General features: G+C 38.6%; 1 protein-coding gene across 5 annotated transcripts in view; it reads right to left on the reverse strand.

The window, feature by feature from the left end:
• SEMA5A (semaphorin 5A) overlaps nucleotides 1-27,779 on the reverse strand; it is a 316,527-nt gene that overhangs the window by 284,859 nt on the left and 3,889 nt on the right. The window contains exon 1 of one of the 5 annotated variants that reach the window (XM_032442466.1): nucleotides 24,280-24,443. The exons of the other annotated variants lie outside the window; for them this stretch is intronic. The gene's annotated coding sequence lies outside the window, so the exon portion shown is untranslated. Of the gene's footprint in view, nucleotides 1-24,279; nucleotides 24,444-27,779 lie in introns of those variants that run through there. 5 annotated transcript variants of the gene reach the window in all.

Genomic DNA, 27,779 nt, shown 5'->3' on the forward strand with positions numbered 1-27,779 from the left:
GATACATAAGGAACCCAAATTTCTTTTTCAGTTTCTTAAAAAGAGCTTATTTTCACCGATTTAGCAACTTTCAAAGCACTTTTTATTTCAAACTCTAAAATTAGTCATGGGAGACAGAGGTCATAAACTGAAGGGATACCCTTTCTTCAATATAACTAGAAGTACACAGGTTGCACCCTAGCAGGGCCAGCAGATACTCACACAACCCCAAGAAGAATAGAAAGTGACCCAAACTGCCAAGCTCCCACCCTGGCCCACAGATGCTGAAAGTGGTGATGCCAGATGAGCTGATGCCACCCGTGTTCCCTTGTACCCAGGGTAGGGGGCTCCTGTTGACTGTACATGGCTGGTAAAGCTCCCACCCATGCCAAGCTCCCACCCATGCCAAGGCAGCCCCACAGCTGAACCACATAAATGATTCTAGCCAAATAAGGAGAATCTTACAGGCAGTACAGTGCAATCAGACAAAAGATTTTTGGGAATCTGAATAATTTTATTTCCTTATTATTTGTTTCTTACCATATCATCCTGATAAAATATTAAAATAATATCAAAGGCATGCTAGAGTTCATTTTTTATTTCTACTCCAGTTCTATCCATTTTCACCACTTTATTTCCCCCACTAGTCCCCAAATACACATCTTCCTCCATACCATTTCTTCCTTGCCTCCCTGACTCCCTGTCCCCATGCCCACTCATCAGTGCCTATATAAGCAGTACTGCTGGAGCCAGCAGGATGACAATGCCTACAGCCAAGGCTGCCTGACACTTCACATGATGAGATCCTATTTTCACCCACTTGGACTGAAGACTTTCATGGCAACTGAAAATTGAACAGCTTGGGAAAGTTTCAGCTGAAAAGTTCAGTTGCTGATCAAGGCTAGGGAAAATACAAGGTCTTTCTCACACTAAACTATTCTGAAGGCTACTGTCTGAAATACTGTGGCCTTTGGTGACAGAGCAAGGAGGGGCTACCTTTTGCTGAATTATACCTAAGTTTGCTGTATGGTCAATCGGTGTAGCTGAGCTAAACAAAGAGCCTTTTGTTGCTGGAACCGATGAACCTGCTCCCCCTCTACTCAAACTTTGTCCACCCTTCAGGGTCAACTCTGATGCTTCACAAGCCAGTCATGAGCAACACACTCATGTGTGTGAGTCAGCTAACCAGCCAAGCTCAGAGAATGACCAAAAACACAGCTAGACCAATGACTGCCCTCCCAATGGTGGGAAGCATACAGCTAATCCTAGGGTATCTTGACGGTATCCTGAGTCAGGCTGGAGAAGGGAAAGTAATATTCATTTCGATACAATTACAGGATACCACCTAAAGCCGAACATCTAAAATGCTGTCTGACTTCAGTATGTTTTGTATCAACATAAAATAATTATAGCTCTGCCATTTTGGGTTCCTTCCATTTTGGGGAACAGGCCTGAGATCTTTTTCTTCCACATTAGTCAAAGAGTTGGAAGGTTAAACCTCAGCACCTAAGATTGAATGTTGACTGAGACTTATTAAACTGTGCCGCATTGTTCTTTAGTAAACACACAGGAAAAAAAAAAAAAAAAAAAGAAAAAAGTGAAAGTACTTGCTGTTTGGAGTATTATGAATAACTTTTAAATGGAAATGAGAAAACAAAAAACCTATTGACATTCTTCGCAGAGACTTTCCATTATTTTTTAGTTACATATTTTGACACCTTGCATTGAACAACTAACAGTTTTTCTCCTTTAAGATGCTTATCTTCTTTATGTACAACTTTTACAATATTAATAGGAAGTATATCATCTCAGCTCTTTATTACTTAAGGGGAGAAGAAAAAATGACAGACTCAGGCCAAGCATTTCAGTCATACAAGTATCTTGTGCAGGAATATCCACAGCCCTGGCCACCTCCCAGCTCTTGGGCTGATCCTTCATCATCTGCTTGTGAAGACAAAAATGTCCAGAGTAATCTTGAGTGGTATCTATTATGTTGGTACTTTTTTCCTATGTCAGCACAACATTTTCACTCCACAGAGTGCAGTGAAACCTTCCCCACGCCACAAAATCCCACACTTCGGAAGAACTGTCATTTGCCAGGCACAGGGCCCAGCCCTTGGAAGAAATGAGGCCTGTCCAAACTTAGTGATATATTCCGTCTTCCCAACTCCCTGAACCCCAGCTGGCCCATCTATCAAAAGATGAAAGGGTGTGAGCTTACTGCTGCTACAGGAAATAAGTAGCACAACCATTAAATGCCACATTTTATCACAGAAAGTTTCCAGATTTCTTTTGGTTCTTTTTAGCTGAGTTATTCAAAATCGTAAACACAGTGTATTTGGAATAGAACAGCATAGTCAGTTTCAGCTAAGATCCACACTTTCTGCACTTATGTTTCCTCTTCAGGCTTAAGTCAAATGCTGTTAGAAAAATGGACATATTATAAACCACACCCTTCAAAAGCAAGAATTAGCCAGACCGGTTACACATACAAATTGCAGATAAGTAACTGAAGGAAGCAAGTTTCTCAATCCAGCTGTGCTGGGAAAGACACTAAGAGAGGTCAGAGTGGGGACTCGGATATTGTGTCACTGAAGTAAAAAAAAAAAAAAATAAATAAAAAAAATCAGATGATCTGTGTCAGTAAGTCTGAGATTAGCAAGGGGAGAGAGAGGGAAAGACCATGATGGGACAGGAGACAGGAGGTCAGGGCTGAACAGAGCTAGATGGGGATGAACATGAGTGGAAGAAGTAGAAGCACTAGAACATGCTTACTGGTATTTATTGGTAACAAACAAAAACCAGCCTGTGATCACAGAATGGCCTGGGTTGGAAAGGACCTCAAGAATCACAAATCTTCAACCCCCCCCTGCCACAGGCGGTGCCACCAGCCTTCTCATGTAATACTAGACCAGGCTGCACAGGGCCCCATCCAACCCAGCCTTGAACACCTCCAGACATACAGCATCCACAACCTCTCCAGGCAGCCTGTTCCAGCACCTCACCACTCTCAATAGCAAAGCACCTCCCTCTGATATCCAACCTAAATCTACCCTCCTTCAACTTTAAACCATTTCCCCTTGTCCTATCATTATCTCCCCTCGTAAAGAGTTGGCTCCTCTCCTGTTTGTAGGCTCCCTTTAGGTACTGGAAGGCTGCAATGAGGTCACCCTGCAGCCTTCTCCAGGCTGAACAAGCCCAGCTCCCTCAGCCTGTCTTCATAGGGGAGGTGCTCCAGTCCTCTGATCATCTTCGTGGCTCTCCTCTGGACCCTCTCCAACAACTGCTTGTCTTTCTTCTATTGGGGGCCCCAGACCTGGACACAGAACTCCAAATGGGGCCTCACAAGGGCAGAGTAGAGAGGGACAATCACCTCCCTGTCTTTCCAGCCATCCATCTTCTGATGGAGCCCAAGATACCATTTGCTCTTAGGAGAAATGCTCCAGGCCCTTAACCATCTTTGTGGCCCTCTGCTGGACTCTTTCCAAGAGATTCCTGTCTTTTTTGTACTGGGGAGCCCAGATCTGGACATAGTACTCCAAATTCGGCCTTACCAGGGCAGAGCAGGGGGGGAGGATCGCCTCCCTCAACCTGTGTTATGTTGAGTAATCACATGACTAGAAAATATCAAGATTTCAAAACAAAGATAAAACAGTTTTGTCAAATGTGCAAAGAGTCAGAAAACACAGATTTACAACAATATTGTCAGGAGATTTTTTAAATTTTTTTTATAAACCATTATCTAGATTAAGATTAAAAAGAAAAAATCATGACAATGAAAAAAAATGACCTGGCATCAAGGAAACATTCCTCTGGCATGGAAAATGTTTTCGTGTTCATTCTGCAGATACTTCAGAAATACTTCTCAAAATGGTCTCTAGAGTTATATAAGATCTTCCGTCCCATTAACTTAGTTTTCTGTCAGTGTTCTTTTAAAATAATCCTTAATTACCTATTCTTTCTTTTCACATCATCTTTTTTTTCATTAAGTAGCTATATAATCATCAACCACATACAGTTTCTATGATTGTAACACAATTTTTCTGTCATATCCGTGCTACTTTTTGCTCACTGGGGTGCTTAAAAATGTAGCATAAATTACCAAAAATAATAAAATTAGAAATAATGTGACCTAAGAACATCTGTAGATTTCAAAGGTTCTTATAAAACTCAGAGAAGCTGCAGAATAGGAACTTATATGTTTTTAGCAGAAATTGACACCAATTTTGATTGAAATCTGATGCTGATGGAGTGGTTTGGAAAAGCACATTCAAACTTGAAGTGCTACAGATCGAACAAATCCAGGTCTGTGATGACATGTCCCATTCCCATTTGATATCAAACATAGCAAGCTGTGCCAGAACAGCTTGCGTGGACATGCTCGGTGCTTGGGAAGGGGCATTCCTCCTGTCAGACTGGGACACTGGAGTCATAAAAGCAGTAGATGGAGAATGATAACAGAGACCTGTGCGAACTGTACACCAAAACGTCAGGTGAGAAATAGTGGAAAATAGGTCTTGTGAACTGAGGAGAAGCACTTATTTCCACCCTGCAGGTGGCAGGCAAAACGCAGTCCCCAATGCACTTCCCTGTTTCTCCCTCTCTTTCCCATCTATAAAAGGCTCTTCATAATCTCCATTAAGAGAGGCATTCCACGTTCTTCAGAGTAGAGTTTGCAAGGCAGCAGCCATTACATTTAGAAGACCTGATTAAGTAAATATGTCAAATTCTGAAAGATAACTCTGTACCTAATTGGTCCTGATACTGCTAAAGACAAACAAGTTTGGGAAAAAATAAAAATAAAAATCCAGAGATGAATGAGAAGGAAAAAATAATGCAGGAAAAGGCAGTCTTCAGCTTCCTTGCCCCATCACCCAGCCCCAACTATGGATTATCAAAATCCATAGTTCATAATCTTCATAGAGCTGAAGAATGGGAGGAAATTTTAATTATCCTTGCTAACACATGAACTTTCAACTAAGAACAACCACCTCCTGGAAACGAAACTCCCCCAGGTTCTTGCACAGTTCTTAAGCAAAGGTAAGCAAGAAGAGGCTGATCCTGTGATCCTGTATGCATATTTACCTTTATTCCCTCTCTCACAACAAAGCAAAAAAGAAATTGTAAAAATTTAAATTATGAGAACATAATAAAAACATGATTAAAAATAAAAAAACATAATAAATTTTAAAAAATAATAATAATTGAACTGTTAACTAACAACCCCATCCCAGGGAAAGGGAGCATGGCTGTAACACACAGCCTGGTACATGTGGGAGAAAAAAAATTGTTATCAAGTTCTTTCAGACAGTATTAAGAAGGTAGATTTTAGTGTCTGACCTAGTCAAGCACTTGTCTAAATTTCTACAAATATTGAAATGAAGGTCTGGTGCTAGAAGGGATTAGGTCACAGTTTAATCTTGTAACTGGGATCAGATTTCTTTGTTACAAAGAACGTCACCCATTAATCTGTGGTTTTCAGCCCAAGCTACCAAATGTTTAGAAACTACCAAAGTTATCTAGAGGCATCCTTAGAAAGAATTGCTTCTCTACAGCTGCAAAAATGTGTTAACTTTTCCAGATGACAGAGCAGCAGCCAAGATTTTTGATTATCCAGAGAACACAGAACCTGCTTGACACCAAGCGGGTGATTAATGTCTGCATCCTCATGACTTCATCACCCTTTCTTTCAAAGGGATTGACCTTTAATTTCTGATAAAGATTGCTTCCCAGCTTCTGAAACCAGCACAGTGTTACTGATAAGAAAAAATTCCATTTGTATTCTCAAGAATATTATGACTACACTGGAGAGGGCAACTAAGCACAAAAAATGTCACTTCAGCTTCTTCTGCTATCCCATTTGAAGGTCTAAAGGAATTTGGTGGCCTGCCACCAATTAAGTTACAACAACAAGTGGTCCTTTGCAATAAACATGCTGAGTGCAGCCAGTCAACAGTCCTAAAGTGTCCTTCCAGGGCACAACACATCTCAGCAGTGAGCAGTGACCCCCACAGAGCTCAATCTGACCACAAGTACTTCAAATATCTGCTTACCCTCCTGGTCTGTCACCTAATGCTGGGACTTAGATGTGTTGCGTGCTCCAGCCCAACAGCCAGTGCTTGAAGCTCCTTCAGTTTCAATTGGTAGCCTTATGCTGCTGCCCTGTCCTTGCCAGCACCACTTGTGTGCCCCCATCCCGCACTACTCTAAAGCTGGAGGGGCTGTGGAAGGATTATGTCATACAGGTGGAAACTGACTTGGAATATACCAGAGCTTACAGAGGAGAGAACAGTGCAGTTGCTTAGGGTCAATCCTCAATCTGTTCATCCAGCCATAATTACAAAGTCACGTATGCTAGCCTCCTGTGTTTTCTGAGCATCCAGTTTGAAGGTGGGACGTAATTTAAACTGTCATGAGGCAGACATAAGAGCTGCAGATTACATTTTCCACTTTAAGAGTTAGCTTCCTAACTTGCAAACTCTTGATTCTGGTTTTCTTCCATCCCCTATTTTTGAAGTGCTGGAGTAACAGAAATAGTAATTGAGCACAAAAAAAAAAAAATTAAAAACAAACAAACAAAAAAAAAAAACCAAACAAAAAAAAACCTTAAAAGACATTAAAAGCTTCAAACAACATATGGTTTTAGGCATGTAGGTAGAGCAGAGCAGAAGAAGTGAACAGCCTAAACTCCTAAGTAAGAATCCCAATTCACCATCTGCCCAAAGAAACAAGAGACATCTGTGACAAAGAGCACATCTATATTATCTTCCAGAACAGCTTATACTTCATGGCCTCCAAGCTGGACAACAAGCACAAAAGGGAAGAAAAAAAACAAACTAAAACAAAAAACCACGAGACTTGTAGACATGGTAGTGTGGTGTTAACTCAAAGCTGGCACTGCACTGAACTGAAAAGCTGCATTGCTTTCATAGAACCACTGAATTGTTTGAGTTGGAAAAGACCTTTAAAGGCCATCTGCAATGAACATGGACAGTCTGGAGCCAAGTCCCAGACAGCCAGCTTCAACCAAACACAACAAGCTTAATTCTGTCCTTAGGAGAGTTATCAGAGCACATTCAGAAACACAACAGGACACCAGGGAAGGAAACAGCATCATCTCTGTAATTCTTGTCATACAAAAAATCCGTATGTATATATATATATATATATATGGATATATAATTACTACTTTAGAATAATTAATACTTTAAAATACCAGACTGAGTTTGATGAAGTTGGACAAAACAATATAACAGTTATAATGTGTTAGCAGGGCATCTTTCTCAAACTGCCCTCAGCCTCAGAAGTATATTAGTGCAAGTGAACAATCTGGATGTTTTGCAGTGTTGCAGAGTTATCTTCTTCTGCTTTTGTAATGGCTTCATATGAATTTTTAAGAGAGCTGTACCATACTGATGCACTTAAACCCAACTGAATTTATAGTCAAGTAAAAGCAAAACAGACACTCTCTCTGTTTGATATTACTTCTTTCTTGGTCAGAGGAGGCTACCAGTGGGTAACCCATGAGACACCCTCCTGTTCAAAGGGCACTCTGAGATTAGTCCAGTGAGCAAAGGACTTCAACTTCAGAATAAATTAATTAGCCAGAATGGTCACTCATGTGAGGACTGCAGTATGAACCCACACTAATTAGCGAAGGAGAGGTATCTCCCAGGGACACTCCATGAAAGCATTCCACCTATGAACAAGCTTCACTATTTCATTCACATTCCATAAGAAATGAACACATGTGGAGATGGCAGGTGTAAAATACTCCAAATTTACACATAGTATCAAATCGATCCAAAACATGTTTCTTCGGATTAGTACCTTTGGGGTAAGTAACAGAGCACCACATTTCAGAACAGCATGGAACAAGAGATCAGTGCCAACTAGAAAAAAAATTATTAACATATGTGGTACAGCCCAAGCAATATAGCATAAACTGCTAAAACTGCAGAATCATAATGAAGAACGCAGATGGTATTTGATGACAAAAATAAATGAAAGCAACTTATATGCCTTGTTAAAAACAGTCTACATTAGCGCATAATTTGTTTAGCAACAAATTGTGTTCTGCCCTTTACACACAAAGAGCTTATGATCAAAATATAAGATAATAAGTGCACAAATAATGCTAAGACTATCTTTGTTAAAAAGCAGCCTTCATCTCATAAATTTCACATACATGTCCCAGGGAAATAGTTCCATACACACTCAAAGAAGCAGTAGCCAAGGCTTGAAGATGAGCAGAGTACTCTCTTTCTAGCCCACTCAAAAATAAAGAATGACAACTTTGAAAGCTACTGAGAAAGGCTTCTTTCAACATTTTTCTTCACATACAGCGGAATATGAAGAATTAATAACAAACACTGGTGGGCACAGAGTTGACAGTTACAGAACTTTAGAATAGGTCAGGTACAGAGGTATAGTATTCAGTTGAAAAAGTAGGAAATTGTTGTACATTCTTGGAAAAAAAATAAAATAAAATAAAAACATGTTATTTTTATTCTAAAAGACTATATTCCACAATCTCAAAGCAGAAAATCTGTTTTCTATAGGAATGCTATTTAATCATTAATTAAGCTTGTAAGTGTCAAGAATCAGTGGTCTTTTCATCTCTATATTAAAATATGGGGAAGTAGTTAGCTTTGATGCAAGTTTTTCCTACTCACTTCTTTTACCAGTATCATTAACAGCTTCTAACTCAAACCAGATGACGACAGCACAATTCTGAATAACACAAAATAGTCAGGCATGTCATTTTCACTTTCTGTTCATTACAAAAGAAGTTAGCTCAAATCCATGACTCTGGCTCCCAGCAGAAAAGGCCTCCTCTATCACCAGTCCCTTTGCTGCTCAACAGTTGACAGAGAGTGGTTGCAACACTGAGCTGATCCAGGTAGAATCCAGAATTACAAGAACAGATCACTCTGCTGCCATGACTCCTGCTGCAGTTGGGTCATGGTACCCCCAACACCCTCACACTCTATGATGCAGAGCTCCCTACATATAAAATGACTCTGGAGGTTGAGCATAAAATATAAAATACCACAGTACTTAGGCTCAAGAATAATTGTATCAATCCTCATTGGATTTCCTTTGTGCCAATCCTACCACCAAGAAAATCAAGAAAAAGGATACTCTTATTATAGTTTCCAGAGAAGTTGCAGGACCAAAACAAGGCTGCAATAGGGCCAAGTAGGTCAAAGCAAGTGGAAATGTATGATAAAGCAAGTACTCAGCAAGGCCAGAGCAAGGGCAAACAAACGCCAAATCAAGAGTAAATGAAGGCAGTAAAGTTGAATTCATAGGGCAAATTTCTACCGATACATCTAGAAGAAAAGTTGTACCTTTATTTGAGATGATCACTGCAAAATAGCTCTGTTTATTTAATAATTTTTTAATTGTAGATTGGATTAGAAATTCTTGTTTTTCATCTAGCAGTCAGGATTATCCATGTGTGTTTTTTTCATGTTACATTAACTTTATAAAACATGTGAACTTGGGTCATTCAAAACCCATTGCATAATCCCTTAATTTATTGATCATCATATGCATAGCTTCAAGTACAAATACTGGTATTCATTATTAAGCACTGAAAATTCACATTTGAAGGTAAGACGCATCACAGGATTGTGTAATAATTCAGGAACATCTACGCACTTCTAGCAACATGTAGGACACATGATAACCCCAACAGAGTCTCTGAAAATAATTGCATGTACAAGAATTTAAGAATCAAGCCAGAAGAACTCAGAACAAATATAACATTGTTGCATAATGCAAGAAATACTTCTTTATAATTTTCAAGTAGATCCAGAACAGACCTTACCATATATTTCACACAGTTGAATGTATCATATTGTAAGGCAACTTTTATCAACTCATGGTTCTTCAAAGTCAGTCTCTGGTGCTTTAATCCTCAACTTGTCCCTCAAATAACTATTTCCAGTTCCACTTTGTCAGAAGCCATTTCACATAGCACAGTGATGCTACCATTTTAAAATTACCACCAAACCACGAAACATTTGCAAAGATACGTAAGACCTGCTGGAAGTCAGGCCACGGTGTAAGTTTGCAAACAGTTTTTGCTAAGATACCTAAGCCAGAACGGAAGCAAAGAGAAACTGTTGAGAATGACATAAAAAGACACTGTCTAAAAATATAGCAAAATATATTATGGTATCTAAAGACACAAGCTCCAAAATAGACTCCCACTGCCACAGCAGTAAAGTAGGCCTAAGGCCACCAAAACAGCAAGCCCCCAATTGCCATGGTAATGCCACAGGAGCTGCAATCAAGCACAACACCACATACAGGGATGGCATGGGCTGACCCCCAGATGCCCACTGAGCATGAGACTGCTCCAAGGCTAACATGATAAACTTCACTAAACGTGCTCATAGCTGGCATAAAACATCAACTATACATGCATGAGCAAAGAGCAAATATATCCAAACAGTATCCAAAGTCTTCTGCCAACCAGTGTCTGCACGGATCCAGCCCCAGTTACCTATGGCTTGTGCATATTGCCACGTGCTTATTGCTTACAGAAAATATCAATGCCTGGAGCCCAGCTTTGCATCACTAAATCCATGAGCAGGATTGGGCACCAACATTGACAGCTTCAGCAGAGAAGAAAAAGAACTGATAACTTCACAACAAACAATTTGCCTCTGAGTAAACAGGTAATGCCTATAAGCATTGGAGAAAAATAAAAAAATAAATAAATTTTAAAAATTAATAATAATAATCATACAGGCCAAATAACGTTTCATCATTCTTTCATTTTACATGGAAACATATTCTCTATCTCAAATCTGGTTTATGTTGTGTCCTTATGATGATCTAGCGGATGTTAAAGCTAAATCAAGTTCTAATATACAGCTGCACTCCCTTAATAGCTTCTACAGGTTGTGTTCTAGGACAAGAGCCAGCGGCTAATAATCTTCCCATTATTGATTCTCCCTAGATGGAATGGAAACTCATTTCCCTGGCCTTTTGACACACAAAGACCCTGTCTTGCTTATTACAAATACATAACTATACATGTAGTTTGGAGTCTAGCATTTAGGAGAATGCCTTAGCTGGCATGGATTTGTTTTACCACAGTAATTCTCTCTAAGGAGAAGGAAATAGGTAATAAAATATGGCTTCAAAGATGACATGCGTGAATTGGCAGGCAAAAAAAGAGAATACATCATGGCCTATCTGTCAGCCACTGGTTTTCTATCATTTCCATAGGACTGACCAGCTTAGATCACAAGCCAGATTACATTTAAAAATCCCACTAAATGCCCTGGCCAAGACACCAGGAACTAACACATTTACTTCCATTGAGAACAATGGGCCACATAATGGATTAGAAACTCACAAAGAACTGATGAGGAGGATTTTCAGGGACACAAGATCTTTTAGGTGACAAATTGAAGATAAAGGATGTATCACTTCAGTAGCGAGACAATTCATTTTAGACAGCATGAAAAGTCTCTCTCCCTGTATAATAGTAAAGTGGAAATTACAGATCTATGTGTCATTTCCCACCCCTGGTATCAATGCTAAAATGATATAATGAAAGAAACCCAGGTTTTTAAGATCATAGCTTCATCAAAGAGGTATTTAGCAGAAGTGTTCCATGTCCTCTTCTTCTGCTGATTGCCAACATTTTTAAAATGCATTCTAGAGGAACAGACATTTATCAAGATGTACCATTATGCATATATGTTAGAGAACAAATGCTATTCATCTTACTCTCCTTTTTATTATTAATTGGTAAGACTTCAAGGATATCTTTATTTTACCTCAGTACCAATCTGATTAATGAATGTAAACCTTTCACCTTTCAATTGTACAATAAATTCTGACTGCTTCATGAAACTGATTAAGCCTGTCATACCCTTGTCCATGGATAACATAAAACGCATGTTTGGTACAGAACCAATTATCTTTTACTGATGAAGGAGGCATTCTTTCTTCCTTTGCTTCCCCTCTCCCCCTCCCTTTCTTTTTATACCTGCCAAGTCCTCTTGCTGACATCCTTCTATTGCAGAACAATGAAAAGCAAATAACGAAACACGAATATTCTCATGTTTTCAAGATTCAAACAAGACTATTGCCTTCGGTTAATTCTCTACAGGATATTTCTGTCAAGTATTGGAAGTCCTCAAGAATATACAGTTTCAAAAGTTCAGCTACTCCATAAAACATGCTGGAAGATGCCAAATAAAACAAACATGGTTGGAGCAGATGGGGTTGACCTCAGGGTGTGCTACTCAGGCCTCATAAAAATACAGTATTGAAAAGCACATGCAGCTCACGTAAGGAAGGAATCTGACAAGATCTCCAACAGTCCTAACCAGCCTACATTTTGCTGATCCTGTGATAGTGACAATAAACAAGTAACACTCACTCAGGGCACAGTGAGCAACTGATGGGACACTGGAAAATACCAGCAATACAGAGGCGAAAGGTGAATGCTCTTTCCCAACATAATTAAATGCTTGTCCAAAAGAACTTTGAAATCACAGGAAAGCCCGAAGAAACCATTTTTGTTCTCTGTTCTATTAAGCACATTTGTAAAAGAGCTGGAACCACCAGCTCCAAACAAGTAATGAACACCACGCCTCATCTATGGGAGAGTGACTGTGTTTGCACTTAACACAGTTAAAACACAAACAGCCATGAGTTATTTGGCAAATAGAATGCTTTTTTTTTTTTCCATTACTGGGTATCAAATGTCAAAAAGATCCCAGGGAGCCAAAACAATGAGAACTAATAATAAAACAAAATCTACTTATTTCATCAAGAGCATAAGGATCTAAAGATAAACTCGGATGACAAGATCATATGCAAAAGCTAAAGCAGAAACATTTTCAGTTAGTCCTTTTTCCAAAAAGCCACTCATGCAAAAAATGAGTGTTTTTTCATGTTAGTTTTTTCCCTTCATTGTTCTGTTTGGGGTCCATTTTTTCTTGTAAAATATGTTTGCTAAGTGGAAGTTTTCATACGTGCAGATGTTTCTGATTGTGCACTAGCAGCCTGGTGAGAGACATTACTGGTATCAAGAATGAAGTTATTCAGTCATCCAGAAGTCGCTGTTCAAAACTGTTGCTCTCAGTCAAGGAGGTGATTAATGGAGTCCAGCAATGACACAGACTACCCCCTACCCTTGCAAGCTCTTTGATTTTAATGCTGTTAAGCTACTGAAGTAAACAAACCGATCTGGGTGTTCAGTTAGCTCTCTGACTCATTAAAAATTATTTGACTAGACAAGTGGTAAGAGAATATTGCACACGTCCCCAGATTCAGTGTGCATTCTATAATCATGGCAGCATTTACACTTGTAAAAAGTTAAGAAATTAACAGTAGCAGAAAATGCTCAACCTTTCATTACAGACTCTCATGTGCAATGAAGGTTATATCTTCTAACCACCAGAGTACAGCAAAAATGCTCCTGTGTGTTACAAAGAGGCCAGCAGTAAGCGGAGTAAGTTAATAAGCACAAGTCTTGATGTTGGCAAAATTTACGTTCAAAACACAACATGTTGCCTCTCTCATCTAAGAGACCTGCAGCCTGCAATTCCAACATCTTTCAAGAACACCCTAGAGTTCGGTGTCAGACCGTACTTGGCATTTCATGCAGGGACTAGTCTTTCTTACCTCTGTTTTACAATTGAAACTGCAAGTCTGGATGTAGAAAATCACAGTACCAGGGCTAAGGTATTTTGAATCTTTATTTAAATGCCCAGTGTCCTGCAATGAAGTTAGCACAGCTTAAATAAAAAACAAGAAATCACAACATCTGCAAATGAGCATACTGGTACCTTTTCACTCTTTGTATGTTCAGAAATAGAGGTGACTACCACAGGAGGCACAGAGAGAATCACATTGTCGGTACCCAGAAATAGGCTTAGACAGGCTGACAACAAACTGCTGTACAAGAAGCACAGCAGGGAGCAACAACCAGGGTGTGAACCAATGACCATTTTCATTCCTTTTAAAGGGCACTGTGTCTCACAGTCCCACAGCAACCAAGGCTGCAACCCACACTGCAACTCTGAGCACTCTGGCACACCCATATCACCATAACAGGGCATCCCATAGTGTTATCACTGTTTGCTGTTATCATTGTCACAGAGTGCAGAAAGGAAAAAAAAATAATAATAATTAAGTGTCATCATGTAAAGTGGAGCTGACAGCATGCCATCTTTGGTTTTAGAAAATGTCACTGTCCACATATTTCACAATACATTGTGAGGCTGCATTCAAACCTTCATGGTAGTTACCAGAGTCTCATCTTTCATCACATTCCTCCTGACAAATTAATACCAGCCTCCTGTACCTTATGAATGAGAGCAACATATGTTTCCCACACATTCTGATCAGCTTCTTTGCTATTAACTGACTCCAAACCCATCTCCTAACAACTTCTGCCTCCTGACCACTCATCACAACCTTTGTTTTCATCTTCTCAGATAAGAATTTTTAGTAAGAATTCTACACATACCCACAGCACTGTAACTCAACATAAACTTTGTAAAGTTTGTTTAAATTCAACACAAGACAAGACAGAAGAAAAGAATACCTTTCTTTCTTTGGCTACACAACAGGAAGTGCAATAACAGTACCATTTCCACACTGACATAGAAATAACATGCTCCAAATGCAAAGCTCTGGTGTCACAGGACATCTTTGTAGATGATGTTGCCATTTGGTAAATTCTCAGCAGATGGATGATCTGTGAGACCAAAAGCATGCAAAAATAATAAGAAGAAAATAGCTGAGCAAATAAGGAAAATACTTAAAATATCAATTCTGAAATTGAAGGGGCAAGAAAACAAAACAAGCAAAAAGTAATAACAATAATGAAAGCTGTATTCAACTCATCTTCAGAACCACTTTCATACATTACAAAAAGGCCAAAGGTTAGCTCCAGCCAATCATAGTATCATAGAATCACCAAGGTTGGAAAAGACCTAAAAGATCATCCAGTCCAACCATTTACCCATTACTAATAGCTCCCACTAAGCCATGTCCCTCAACACAACATCCAGACTTTCCTTGAACAACCCCAGGGTTGATGACTCCACCACCTCCCTGGGCAGTCCATTCCAGTGCCTGACCACCCTTTATACTGTTACAATATAACAATACTGTTATAGGGCATTAGTGAAGACTTTTACCACCACTCCCAGCCTGCACACTGTATACCCTGGAACACAGGAGAACCTATCGCCTCTGGGTTGCAAAATTCAATATGTGGTAACTGTAACCATCTTAATCTCCCTTACACTTACTTCTAACTCTATTCCACCAACATACAGACTCCCATGATGCATTTATAATGCAAAGAAACATTCAAGTTCTTAAGGAAAAATAATCATACTTTTCCAGCAAAAAGTATCTGCACATTGCATTGGTTCCAAAAGCAAAGTGAAATATATGAAAATTATACTGACATGATAATATATTAGAAAAAGCATTTACATTTTTTAGTAGGCTCCTTTTCAGCTTTTAAGTTTTATGTCCTACTTTCTGGTCTATTAAAAGAATTCTTTGCTTTTTAATTTTAATTATCTTCTCTTTACCCTTTCTTCATTTTTCAGCACGACAGGATATTATTACTCCTTATGGGAAATGCTCTGCGATAAATAGAAACGATCACTGCTTTAAAGCTGTATTTAATTCCTCTTATTTCCTCACTCAAAAGCAGCTTTCCACTGAGCACCTACTCTTTTTGAAGGAGCTTCATACATGAATCATGTTTCAAGAATCAAAACAAAGAGTATTAACCACTACCATAAAAACCAAACTTCATGGCACAGTGAAGCAATAGATAGCAAAATCTGAAAGACTGAAGCCCTATGGATTTGCATGCCACTTCCTGTACAATTTTCTCATTTGAACTCTATAAAACATCACTTTGTTTAATGCTAAGGACAAAGGAAAGCGGGCACATAGCCTTTCAACAGAGGCTTATTTGTGAAAGTTGTTCGTACTACCAGCAGATGCAGCTTCTTGTAATGTCACTCAAGCTGAAGCTCTGTCAGATAAAAATCTTCCTCAGTCTGTTACCTGTCCAAGGTTGAGAAATTTCATTGTTTTCAATTATGTTTTGTGGAAAGTGGATAAGGGTGATCTGACAGTGTCAAGATAACAGAAAACTGTTTAAAAGTCAATAAATGCTGTTAATGATTTCTATGTCTGATAGCTAAAATTGGCATTTCAGCTTCCTAACAAAGTCAGCGAACTGCAGAGAACTCAGTAAGGCATCAGATAAAGAATAAAAGCTCCCTACTGCTCAGTCAACAGCCACCCTGAAATTAAAAAAGCAGAAGAATAGTCAGTTTTCTGTAAACAGTCCAGGTGTTAATTGTACAAGAAAATAGCTAGCTAAAATCATAGCTTGCTCTTCTCTCTCCAGCGTTTGCTTTTTCTGTTTGTTTCAAACAAAACTTCACCTTTCACATTTAGCTAGGGCAGCAAGTGCTATCATCATTCCATGTTTCCAAATGTCTCCCAAGCTGTTTGTCAATCTGTCCTAAAATGCCACATTGTAAAGATCTAGTCATGGTTTCTACTTCACAGGCTATGTGAAGTAGTATGTAGTAGTAGTAGTATGTATGTGAAGTAGTAGTAGTAGTAACCATAGCCAGGCTATGGTTACCACCTAAACAAGCCAAAGCCGTCCTGAACTTCCAAATTTAAAGTGTTTTTAAAATATTTAGGCTGCCACTCAGAAGACCTCAAAAATATCATCAGGATTTTTTCCCTACGTCAGAATATTAGCGGCTTTAAAGTATTCATTCATTCTTATTATTATTATGCTTAAGCTCATGCAACTTAGATACAACTGACCTATTTATCTATAGGGCACCTTCCACTGAAGCAGCAGAAGCTTTGTTAACTGCATGTAGAAACTTATTTCTCTCTTTTGAGAATACAAAGTCAATATAGGCCTTTATTTTTTAATATATCTGATTATGATAACTTTTTTCTATATTTGCATTCCTTCATTACTGGTATTATGTGAAGATACCAAGTATAATTTTGCTTGATCCCATAAGACATTATTCAATTTTCCCCAAAATTAATTCTGTACTACATTTTTTCTTAGAATGCTCCTTTTGGTGCTTGCTTTTACTGTTTACCTGCAGATGTAAGAGTAAAAACACATACATTTGGATAGTGAATTAGATCTACAGAACTCACCTCCACTTCAAGCTAATGCACTAAGTAATGTTCTGTTGAATGCTGTTCTAACACCATTCAATTCTACAGTAGTACAGCTCTCGCATACGCTCTTTTGAGATACAAATAAGAAGCCTTACTAAAGGCACGCGACAGTTAGATTTATTTTGATAGGGAAAGGCACACTTTTCTTTATGAAATACCGCATTTTATTAAGTGTTCCTTAAGCTATTAGATTTACTGAGCTGTAGGACTTCCATTTCCACAAGGACTAAAAGCATTCAAAACTTCTATAGAAGAAGAGAAAACAGTGAAGGTGTCCTTACCAGCTCATCCCCTTATTGCATGGTAGCAATGTCAGTTACAGGTGCTGTCTAACACAACACTTCCAAATCACTTCCCCTTTCCTAAGGGATGCTTTACAAAGACAGAAAAAGAGAAGAAAGACAACACTGCCCTGAAGACCCACATTATGAAAAGCTATATGACAACATCAGGAGAGATAAAAATGAGAGCACTTCAACACACTCACTTTTGCCAAACACATTCTTTTCTTCTGCTATCAAAATACAATTGTCCCTCAGATCCCATCACTATTACAAAGCCTGCCAGTGACCTATTTCGGAAAATAGAAAGAAGCCCTGTCACTAATCTTTGGACAAACTACACTTCTGCCTTACCCTCTGTATTTGTTATACCACTATCTCTGTACCCATAAACTGATTTCTCTGTAGCAGTGAATATTACACCTAAAAATTAAATCTCTTCATGCTACAATTAACTAAACTATTAGCAGTGAAGCTAAGTGAAAATATTAAATACCCTTTAAATTCAGGATGGAGAAGAATATTTTACTCCTCAAAAAGTCACCAAAATTCCTGCAACTGTACAGCGGTGAAGAATTATAATAAACCATACTTAAAAGAGTGTGAACAAAGCAACAAAGATCTGCAGATGAGTCTGAAAGAACAGAATTCTCCCCTCATACTTAAAGGCAACGAGTTCCAAAGCCAGAAGCTGCTATTCTTAGTGACAATCTCAAAAAATTAAAGTACTTACATGATAAGATGCTCTGAATTCCAGAAATGATGGCAACATGCAGTTAAAATGTTATCAAAAATCAAAACAAAAAACTAATTTTGTTTATAAATATTCCAAAGAGGATATTTAGCCTTATAAATAAATATAGTTTTCTTGTCTCCTAGCCCCCTCCAAACACATGTATATGTGTGTACTTTTTGCCAGCTTAACTTTTCAGATCTCTGTAACCTTCCAAACATTTATACAGAAGTGACCCAGAGAGAGAGAGAGAGAGAGAGAGAGAGAGAGTTAAACGTCTTTTTGGGGTGATTTTCGTGGTTTTTTTTTCTTTTTTAATAAAAGAACATCTATACTTAATTAACAAACCATAAGAAAACCTTGCCTTACTTGTTCAGGTCATTTCAACAGATTTCTACTCAGAGTCCTTGAAAGTCCTTAGGAAGTCTCATTCTGCCGGTCTTTCCAGAAAGGCAAAGGAGAATGCAGGACAATGGAGAGGAAAAGCCAGTACAGACTTTCCCCATAAAACTAATCTGAACCTAATACAACTTGCATAAATGTTCTCACAATTAATCAAACCATAATAACAGAGTTCTGCTTTCTCTCAAGCCTTACCTTCCCCTAATACAAGGAACAGCAGTTTTCCCCAAGCTTATTTGGCCAAAGCCTATCGTAATGCTGCAAGTAAAATAGCATGATGTGAAACAAATCACTCACAACCCTGATGATTGAGTGTGTGTTTGTACACTATCAGAAATACGTCACAATCTACTTCTACTCCCAGCTGCACCGGAACCCTGCCCTGGCTTCCATTCAAGACTGGAGCTCCCTACATGAAATCTTCCTGGCCAGCACCTTGTCTTAATGCCTATGAAATGCACTACATGTTTCCTTGCCCTATTAAGAACAACAGTAATCAAAGTAAGTCATTTTTGCTTAAAACCATAAAATAAGTTCAGACCTCCTTGAGCAACAGAGGGTGTTGAATACTGCTAGTTCTTCTGACCACCTGCAGTATCATATCCAGGATACTGTGCTAATTTTAGAGAGCTGGATGCATGCCACCATAGGATATGTTATTTTTACTGAGTCCTGACGTGTCCATCCCACTGCACATCTCCACTTCTAACATGCTACTGTAAGGTTATTAAAGTTTCCAGTTACCACTTGGCTCAAAACTGCAATCTACTACAAAGTTCTCTGGCTAAACTCTTCCTCATATTCTGAAGATCTTTCCAAAATATAACTAAAATATCTGGAAACAGTAGAACTAGGAAAAGTCAGCTGTGGTATATATTCTTTATTCCTCTCCCAAAGTCTCTCCAAAACCACAACAAAATAGTACTTAACATGTATTACTGCTACTTTCAGTTCAACGAACAAAAAAAAATCACAGTGATAATTGTATCACTACATTCCACATAAAAACATGGATGTTAGGAATTTCCATTCATCAAGTTTCAATTTAGACCTAAAAGTCTCTGAGTAAAATTGACAAAACAGTTTTAAACAGTTTTCCATAAGTGTTTATACTGCAGAGCTGCTGTCTTGCTTTCCCAAGGAGACAATTCTGACCAACCTATCAGGGCAGCAAGTTTGGGACAAGCTTTAGCAATGAGGATTCAAGATTTCTACACTTCTGCTCACAGATATTTCTTCCCTTACTTACCACTTTTCAACAGGTAGAGTGGGACTGAGCAGAGAGTTCTCTCCTGTTATGATGGATTTCTGCACATTTTTAATCACAGTGATTTAATTGAGAGCACGGTACTTGGCATGCATCTGTAATGGAGACAATAAGACATCCTCTGCCAAAATCTCCAATGAAGACAATCCCAATAGTTAGGAGGAAATGTCAGCCAGAAACAGTTGTGTGAAGCATAAAAACCCATGAGAAGAAAAAAGTATTTATTTATTAAATTAAAGACCGATTTTTCCATTCTAATACCTCCGATCTGTTTCTATGGGTTTTCTCAGGTATGCTTAATTAAAATCAGTCAACACCAACTTTGTTCAGAAGAGCAATTAATGAATATGGCATAGAGCAGCTTAGCCCTGGAGGAGTCTCTGACATTTGTTCACGATGAAGACTGTTCATTAATTGCTCCCCTTGTTCTCAGCCTCTTAATGATATTTTTGACACAACACTACAACTCAATGTGACTTATTCTTCACAGCTAGAGACATCTGCACTGTGATACATTAATAAATCTACCTTTGAAAGACTTTCAAAAAGATATTTAAAGACACAGGGGAAAAGATAGGTCTGGGTGAGCTAAAAGCAGAATAAAAAAAGCTATATTGATATTATTATCTCAAGTATGCTTTATATTATGGATAATTTAAAAAAATATTTTGTGTTCTATATTTACTGTAATTAATGGAACTTGAGAAGAAATTCACAGTGCTGTCCCAGCCTATTTAAACTATGCTCCCATACAAAATTGAATCGTAAGGCTTCATAGGTCTTCAGATCCTAAGTCCTCAGATAATTTTCAATTGCTTTTAGTAAAAGAAATTGCTTTAATTTTTAGAATAGAATGCAGAGAGTCTAGCTCTGGGTTACAAGGGAGCTACAAAGAACCAAAGATCTCTCTCCAAGAGTTAAAACAAGGTTATTGGCATTTCACACTGACTTCTGGAACCCAAAACGGGTAATCAAAGCCATTCCATAAAACAAAAAATGTACTAAGAGTGCACTATATAGGTTTTAAAAATCCATTTGTATATCTTCATAATACATCTATAGCCTCAGCTGATCCTTGTGGCTCCTACTGCAGTCATTCACAGAACACAAAGCAAGTAACAAATAAGCTGCATGGGAAGCTTGTTTCATGCCTGGAGAGCAGCTGGAGGACCTGTTGATGCAAAGACCTTCAACATGCAAACAAAAACAGTGTCCGCACTCACAGCTGGCAATATTATTCCAATTGTCCTGACCTGGTTTTTTGAGATTCAGTTTCTGTAATTCAGATGATGTAGCAACTCCTACTGCCAGCCAATTATTCACATCAACACTGCCATTGACTTTAATGTAGTTATTCCTAAGAAACTCCATGTTAAGCCTTCCATTACCTAATTGTATGCTTTTAAGTACTTAAGAGGTACGGTAGATGCAAACACAGTTAGATACAATCCAGTTTCATGACGTAACTGAAAAGGAGTCAGAGCTTGTGAGGAGCCAGGGTGAGCTGAAAGTACCCAGAGCAACTCTGTGAGGTAGTAGGTGCAGGGTACAAGTGTATAGCAACAGAAAGAAGAAAGGTTTCCAGGTTTTGCCTGAAAACCAGTCTACTAGCTTCAACCACATTGCTCTCCTACAACAGAAAGCTCTGGTTTCCTCTGAAGTTTTCCATTCACGCCCAACACATCCTCTCTCACCTCTTATTTCTACCAGCTGTTCCTCCCCTCTTACCTCATTCCTACGCCTCCTTATCTTTACTCACTGAAAGAGTAATTAAAAATGAAAACAATACAAAAAACACCCACCCATCAGCAGCTGCTCTTCTTTGCACTGAGCTTCAGGACACAAAAGCAGATACAGGTGCAGACAGGCTTCTGTCAGCCCAAGCACTCTTGCCTGTCTGGAGACCAGCAGCCACAAAACAGTCAATATGGCCAATGGGAATGCTAGAAAATTGGCCTAACGTGGCTTGTATGTGACAGAGGTAACACACTGCTTGGCACACCTCCTGATTGCTGAGTGTTGCTCAGAACCAATTTTACCTGCTCAGAAACCATCTTTGCTGACTTACTGTAGAGAGAAAACAGGAAAAAGTAACTCCACCTAAATGCAAAACTCACAGCAGGCTCCCATCCTTGATGGATTAGTCAGAGAGAGATCTGTAAATGACAGTAGCAGAGCCATTCAGACCTTTTTATTTCTATGCAAAATAAAGAATCACCTGACCATGTAGAGAATCATTTATTTATTAATAAATTTGCACACAAATTCCCTATTAGCAGAATGCAGAAGTGCTCTGGCATCCCTTACCTCAGGCACTGTCCCACACACACAGAACTAGCAGAATAAGCTAAATTATTAAGCAAAGCAAAGGATATTCAGATTTCTTTTTGTTTGCTTTGCCTTAAGACATATAGAAAGCAAAAAGGAAATTTACAAAGTATTGAAGCTCATTTTATTAATGCTGCTAAATATATTATAGTAAAAGTTGGATAACAAACCCTGTAGGGCATGTATTTCCAATTTTATTTGGATCATGAATGACTGTCCTTGTCAACTTTCAATATTCCACTCCCTTCATTAGCATCATGCAACCTTGTTACCTCTGAGAAGCCCATAAAAGCAACACAGTGCTGTAGATTATCTCAAATAACATGTTGGGATCTACTGATCATACTTCTAAGTACTACTTCTGAGAGAATAGGAATAGAAATAACATAAAGGATTTAGGAGATAAAACATAACTGTACTTAAATCTCACACAATTAGATGGACTTCATCACATCCTACAGCAAGAACACATGGCAACATACACCATCACATCAGAGGAAAACTGCAGGAAATTACTCACACTCTAAAAAGTGTTCATCAGCTTTCAAGAGGAAAAAAAGAAAAGTACATTACAACCTCAAACTTTTAAGTACATTCCTATTACTGTAGTTTGATTAGTTTGGCCACGTTTGTGGTCTGTCTACATTAATACAGCTTAATAATTTAGCAGAATCCTACTGTTTCAATTACCTCTTGCGAACTCAACAGAAATCACATCATGGTCTCTGTCTTTAAAAGATCTCACTATGGCCATTGTGAAGTATTAATTTAAATTACATTTCTTTTATTCATTTCTACCCTATTGTCAAGCTAAGAGTACTCCATTCCTCCCTGCAATCCAACTTGCCAGATGAAAGAAATTTATGAATTTTAGATAGTACACACAATCAATATTTGATGCCAACATTTCTTTGCTCTTCAAAGACATGAACTCTTCAGAGCTCAGATTAAAACTATCAACTAGCACAGCAGTGTTCTGATCTCTACTTCAATTCACTTTGTCTTTTGGCACAGCCAGTGGACTGAAGCTGACCAGCACTTCCCCGCAGATAGTCTCGTCCATCCTTCCGCCTTGGTTTTTATCTGGGATGATACAACTGACTTTTGACTCCAGAAGAAATGGGAGTGCATGTTCTAACCAAGACACTGTGTGACAAACTGGAATAATCCATAAACATTTGGGAGGGATATGTATGCACGTACCCGTACGTAAACAGAGACATGTATCCACATACATATAAATGTACGCCATATATATGGGAAGCAGAAAGTAAGGTTAATTTTGATCATGTATATAGTAAGCTAGGAAGTATCTACAAACATTGTTTGCAAACATTTAAGAAACTACGAACATCACAGATTTATAATTAACATAATATTTATAAACTACACATAGGTTTTACTGCCAGGAGGCAGCACTATTACAATCCACAGTCATCTAACTAAAATAATTTTGGTCACCAGGCCTCATCCAACAATTCCCCCATAGTGTTACCTCGATCTGGTAACCTGGAAAGTCAAGTCCCTTTGTGAATGTGTATCGATGGCCCCAACCAAGTCACAGCTGTTTGTTACACCAATATGGTCAGCGGTAAAATGGCGTTTATTGGAATGTGAGGGTCTCTTATATAGGTAACCAGTTTCATCTATATCTTTTTTACATATGTATGACCCAGCAGGGGAGGGCCTATCACGTTACATCCCGAGGGTCGAACTTCGCCTAATACAACACCATAGAAGTTATTACTTGGATGAGTTTTGCCTATCGCACTGCTGGCTTATTAAAATACATTTTCACACATACCTAAGGTACCAGCAACACTCTAACTCTGCTATATGGATGCACTATACGTAGTCATCCTTGGATGTGTCAGAATCTTGACAGAACCAAACACACCACCTGAAGGACACAGGCAGCTTCTCGTCAACAAAAACGAGAGAGGAAGGTAGAGAGTTAGCATCTCCATCTTACCTCACAGCACACTGCATAAGACACCAGAAACCTTGTGCTTCAGAGGTTCTGCACAAAGCATTTCCCATGCCTCACTCACTTGGTGTCCTGAAGTGCCCTTGAGCTCACTGGAAGTGGCCTCTCCACACAAGTGCAGATTATCTTGAACAAAGGGAGACTCTGTAGTCATACTAGGGTGGGAATGAGACATCTCCACTCATCTTTGAAAAGCCAAGCCCAGCTCCAGAAAAGCTACTAAAGACAAGTTGATGCTTTTTCTGGTTAAGTGCTCCTGGGACCAAGAAAAAAGAAAAACAGTAATCAACTTAAATCATGTCTAAAAGATATGTCTTGGGAACTACCACTGCAGAAAGAAGCTACAGGAAACAGCATTTCACATGATGCTAAATAGCTTACTCACACACCAGTTATCACGCCAAGGCTGAAGAGATTATCAGCCTGCTCTGCTCATCACTTCTTCACCATAGCTGCCTACAAGAGTACTCACAAATCCTTTTCAGACACAGTATGACAAGTAAACTTGAACAATATAACACTAAATCTTGTTAACTCAAATCCTTATGACTCAGTCACAGAAGTAAGGTTATCGCAAACATTTCAGTACACATACACATAAAACTTGTAAGCTTAGTTAAACAAGGATGGAGATCAACCTATCTGCTATAGCAAACTCAAAGGATTTTTTTTCCACTTAATATTTTGGGACACAGAGTGGAATTAAAAGTACGTAACAGACAACATGAATAATGTTCAGGAACAGACAAATGATTTTCCCAAAGACTGCTCATCTCCCTTACCAGCTATCTATAGACATGAAACTCACAAAAACACTGTTTTTCACATGAAGATCAATTTAAGGAAAACACTTTTTTCTTATGCAGAAGCAAGAAAATTCAACACATTATCCATAATTTCTTATAAGGCTTAGAAAGTTTTAGTCATCATATAACAAGACAGAAACATAGGACTGAAACGTGCCACAGTGCAACACCTCCCACAATGCAGGAAGCAAGCAAGGGAAGAAAAAAACACTTCAAAAAGCAAACAAGTCCACTGTTAAAAACAGGAATCTCTGTATAGAATCATAGAATGGTTTGGGTTGGAAGGGACCTTTAAGATATTCTAGTTCAAACTCCCTACTATAGGCAGGTACACCTCCCTCTAGGCCAGACTGCTCAAAGCCCCATCCAGCCTGGCCTTGAAGGCTTACAAGGAGGAGGCATCCACAACCTCAATGGGCAACCAGTTCCAGTGTCTCACCACCCTCACATACCACACCTAGTATAAATCAATCTGAATCTACAAAACAAAAAAATCAATAAGTACATGTGATCATTAACCAAGTCTGATTTCTACAAATAACACACAATACATCAATACAGTAAGTTAACCTCATGAATTGTTCCTTGCAAAGAAAGTTCTCTACATCTGAAGTTATGGCATTGTTGTATTTCCTTGTATTCCTTGTGTGCCCTGGTGGCGCAGTGTGTGCCCCAGTGGCGCAGTGGTAGGAATGCCGCTTGCAACACCAGAGGGCCCGGGTTTGAATCTCCCCTGTGGTGCAAGTGGTAGAAGTGCTGCTCTGCTACACAGGGGCTCGAATCCCAGGGGTTGGACTCGATGATCTCTAAGGTCCCTTCCAACCCGCACAAGACTGTGATACTGTGTGATTCAAGTATTAGTAACAAATACCTGCAACAAGCAAGAAGTCTTTAAAATAATTTAAAAAATAGATAAAAACTAGAAATATATTTATAAAAAAATAATAATCTTCTGGTGAAAAATAAAAAAATTACAACACCACTTCTCTAGAACTGGAGTCAAAGAAGAAGCTCTGTCAACAGCAATTCTATAAAAAGACAAATGTTTTCCTGGGAGGCAGGCAATCCATTGCAGAGAATACATTCACATGGATTCTCAAAGGAAAATAATGCATTTGCTCAAGTTATTTTAAGAGCATTTTATGACTTCAGGTTTGAGAGATAAATATAAAGACTCGAGACAAATATCAGAATTAACTGTTTACCTGTAGTTCAAGATTATATTTCTTCAAGCCCTGATACTGATCTCTTTGGCCTTCAGTTTAAATACATTTCCAAAATAATTTTCACTTCCAGTTATAGATAAGAGACAAGAAACAGAACTTCATTATAAAAGCCAGTAGCAAACTCACTTGTAAGAAAGGATTCTGAAGGAGGAAAATAAGTTCCTCTGCCCAGACCATTAATTTAATTTAAAACAAAAGAAACACACTGCAAAAAGAACAGTGATTCAGACTCAGAGCCCAGTTCTCCCTTTTTGCTATTGTTGCTAGCTGCCTTTTTTTTTTTCCTTTTCTCACAAACACCAGATAAAAGATGATGCTCAGGCTGCAGTGCTTTGGGTTCATTAAAGCCTTACCTAATTCTTCAAGTAGGGAATCAGAGCCTACACCATCCAGAAAGCAGACAAAGGAAATTTAGAAAATGCTGCAGCTGTACAGTTCAGGTGTCTGTAGACCCTGACCAATCTTTATGGTAAATCTCTAGAGCTCACATTAACATCATTTTGGGACTCATACTCACATCCATAAAAAGAAACTTTTCTCTTCATAAACAACAACTTCCAGGCCAATCACACATCCCTCTATCTGATTGCATGACCTCATGCCTTTGGAAAATCAAAGAAGGTTTTCAGAACAGTTATGTCATTTTATGTTACCAATTCCAGCAGCCTGTAACCAGAATATATTATCATTTTTCAACAGAGTAAGGTCTGACAGACAAGCTGTGGAAGACTGAGCTCCATTTTTCAACAGATGATTACCCTGAATTTTCCTCTTACCAGCACGCTCAAGGGCACTGTAATGAGGCATTGCCTCTCAGGTACCTCAGTCCTCAGAAGATGAGTTTATGCTCCTGAAGACTGGTATACATCTAGGTCTCAGTCCATTTTCAGTCCTCACAAGAGAGCTTGTAGCATCCTAGAAAACTAACATAAGGCAAAACTTTCTCAACTGGCTTAAAATCACTGTGGCAAAATCCCCCAGAATTCTTACCAGTCCTAAATGTCATTGTTATTTGAGAAACTAACCAGAATTTTTATCCAAACACACAGTCCTCCTCTTCTTCCTTCTATAGCAGCAATACTCATTCCACACCCCTAGTCATGCTCAAAGAGGAGAAAAAAACAAAACAAAACAAAACAAACTTTTTTTAAGAGGATAGTTTCCCTATTATTGCTCACAGTATATCTCCACATAAGGAGTTACACTGGCACAACAAGAAGGACCTGGAAGACAACTGAGAGGCATAAAGACCCAGAATTGCAAAGGATGTTAACAAACTGTAACTCTCTCAGAAGCCAACGATTTTCAAGTCACAAGGAGAAGCTTTTTTTAGAAGATGAAGATTAAAATGTATTAAGATTTTAGCAAGCAAGAATCAGGAGATGGATTTTCAGTGTCAGAAACAGGTAAAGGAGATACCAAGAGATACCACATCATCCTTTGCTACCTCAGCATCAAAGTTAACTCGCACTCACACTTCCTCTCTCATTATATACATTTTACTGTTAAATCTCCTAAGCATTCTTGATTTG

This window comes from Coturnix japonica, chromosome 2 (genome assembly GCF_001577835.2).
Source record: "Coturnix japonica isolate 7356 chromosome 2, Coturnix japonica 2.1, whole genome shotgun sequence".
Lineage (NCBI taxonomy): Eukaryota > Metazoa > Chordata > Aves > Galliformes > Phasianidae > Coturnix > Coturnix japonica.